Source organism: Osmia lignaria, unplaced genomic scaffold (genome assembly GCF_051020975.1).
Source record: "Osmia lignaria lignaria isolate PbOS001 unplaced genomic scaffold, iyOsmLign1 scaffold0038, whole genome shotgun sequence".
In the NCBI taxonomy this organism is placed as follows: domain Eukaryota; kingdom Metazoa; phylum Arthropoda; class Insecta; order Hymenoptera; family Megachilidae; genus Osmia; species Osmia lignaria.
In genome coordinates this window covers 267,501-270,000 of record NW_027478179.1, presented here as the reverse complement: position 1 = coordinate 270,000, position 2,500 = coordinate 267,501, and the positions used below count along the sequence as shown (strand labels likewise).

General features: G+C 44.9%; 1 non-coding gene across 1 annotated transcript; it reads right to left on the bottom strand.

The window, feature by feature from the left end:
• Positions 1 to 975: 975 nt before the first annotated feature.
• LOC143306848 (5.8S ribosomal RNA) lies at positions 976 to 1,130 on the bottom strand. Its single transcript, XR_013064140.1, has one exon. It is a non-coding gene; the product is annotated as a 5.8S ribosomal RNA (ribosomal RNA).
• Positions 1,131 to 2,500: the final 1,370 nt, after the last annotated feature.

Genomic DNA, 2,500 nt, shown 5'->3' with positions numbered 1-2,500 from the left:
CATGCATAATTGCTGCAAACATACTTTTATCACAAGTTCTAGCCACGCCACGGAGGCTTCGAAGTTCCTTCACCATTCGCTTTCCTCTCTTTTGTTACACAGTTTCAGACTACGATCAGGGGTACCGAAACGCTGTATTGATTGTAAACAACCATTTTTATCTTGGAGCGGAGCGTTCCTTTACTCGTTAGATTTGTCTTGTCGCGTGTGTATTCGCTTTTTCGACGCTTTTTAACCATTTAACTTGTTTAGCGAAGCTAAACGCACAGACAGACAAAAAAAAAGGAACAGCATCGCGCGTCAAACAGCGACGACCCATCTGAAGCGATCTTTCATTTATACACCGTTTGTAAACAGAGAGATGTATAAAGCGCGGGGAATCATTCGAAACCCTGGGGCTATTCGAGCTTGCATTTCAGCAAATTATCATCTCAAACATTTCACTCGTTTGCTTTTTCTAAATTTATAGGAGAGCTTCTTTCGTTTATTTTTGACACACCTTTCGTAAATATCGTTTCTGGCAACGTCGGGAGCGTGGATTTCTACAAGTGAACAATCGCGCCGATCCGATAACTTCCAGCAGGATGGAGAATCTTTATAGATTATCTTCCGAGAACTCGGTGCTTTCACGGGCGGTCGTTTATAAATTTTAACGAACGACTCGCGCGCCGTGACGCACTTGCGCTAGTTCGAAGAGATATTTCGAAATTTGTTTCTCTCCTTTAACGGCCTGCATTTAGTGTATCGGTTGCGATTTTCGTCACATCGTTTCCACGACAAACGCCGACGAACTGCCCAACTATCGCTCGTACGTTGCGACTCTTTCTTTGTTTATCGTTCATTCATTCTTTCAATTTCGTTCGATAATCCCGCTCCGAAACGTTCTACTTTCGTTGAACGACGGCGAGATGTTTAGAAAGAAATGAATTACTCTTTTTTCGAGAAGCAAACGCAAGCAGTCTTTTGTTAAGAAAACGACCCTCAGCCAGGCGTGGTCCAGGAATTGTATCCGTGGACCGCAATGTGCGTTCGAAATGTCGATGTTCATGTGTCCTGCAGTTCACACGTTGACGCGCAATTAGCTGCGTTCTTCATCGACCCACGAGCCAAGTGATCCACCGTTCAGGGTAATCGTAAAATTTTGTATTTCAAACTCTTTAGATCTTTAGAGTGTTATTTTCATTATTAACACGCATCACATTCGATACCCACATCACTCTCCCACCCGGCGCGTGCGGGAGAGCGAATTCGGGCGTCGCCAACGTATTTGTTTGTTTGTTCGATCGTTGACGACACGATCGCGTCCAAGGACGGAAACCGTCGGAGAAACGCCCAGTGGCACGCTCCTCTCGACGGTCGGGCGTAAAGTACATTTAAAAACCTTGAAAAGTACGAACGCACACAAGGAATGCGAGCGCGCGTCCTGTCGCTGAATCGTGGGTTGCGAGATTCGAACAGACACACGGCCGGCGACGATCGGTCTAACTAATGGACACATAGTTTTTCAAAGACTCGCTATCGTCGCTTCTCAGCCGGTCCGTAAACAACACACATCGATCAGGCGGACGCACGAATCTTACCACGGTGCGTGTTTCGTAGATTCCAGGTTACCCGCAAGTACCTCTCTCTCCCTCTCGAAAGAGGAATCTCGATCCGTCCTTTTTGGACAATGGAGAAATCTTTTTATCGCAACACGGATGGCAAAGAAACAACCAAAGCGTAGGAGCGTGGGGACGAGAGCGACGAAAAGAACGTCGCGAAAACAAAGTTTCGACGGTTGCTCGTTCTAATACATCGTAGTTTCAACTCTCTCAGTTTTAACCACTCCTAGACGCTTCGTAAACTTTTAACAATTCTTCGCCTCCGCGAGTTTCATTTCGAATAGAGCGAACGCAACACGGACCAAAAAAACTCCGGTGATGCCAGATCATTTAGCAAAGATCAGACGGCGGGTCATCTGTATTCCTTTTCTCTCTTTTTTATATCTTTCCATTTAACTAGGGTGTCGCAACGACGGGTACATTTATATATTTATATATATTGTATTTCAATTTTAATGATCCTTCACTTTCGGTTTGTAATAATATGATCCTTCTTTCATTTCGATCCTTCATATTGTAGGTTAACCAACAGAAGTTTGTTTTTTTACGACTTGTATTTTTGTGGTTTGTTTGTTTGTTTCTTACGACTTGTTTGTACCCGATCAAGTAGACGACGACCCATAAGTATAAGTTAGAGAGATAAAGGTCGAGAGACCTCACGCAAGCGTCTTTTACTTCCATTCACATCAGCCAGAGAGAAATGGTCCGGCGTCGTGCTCTTTGGCGCCGTTGGTCGCACAGTTTTTTTGCCGGCGGTTCCGAACGGACGGGAGAAACGCGATGAGTAATCAAAGCGACCTCCGCACGTAACCGTGTCGGTGTAATTTTACCGCATCGCAGCGTTTTGGTATTTGTTTCTTATTGGCTCGAACCCGAGATTTATGTGTTTTGTGTCATGT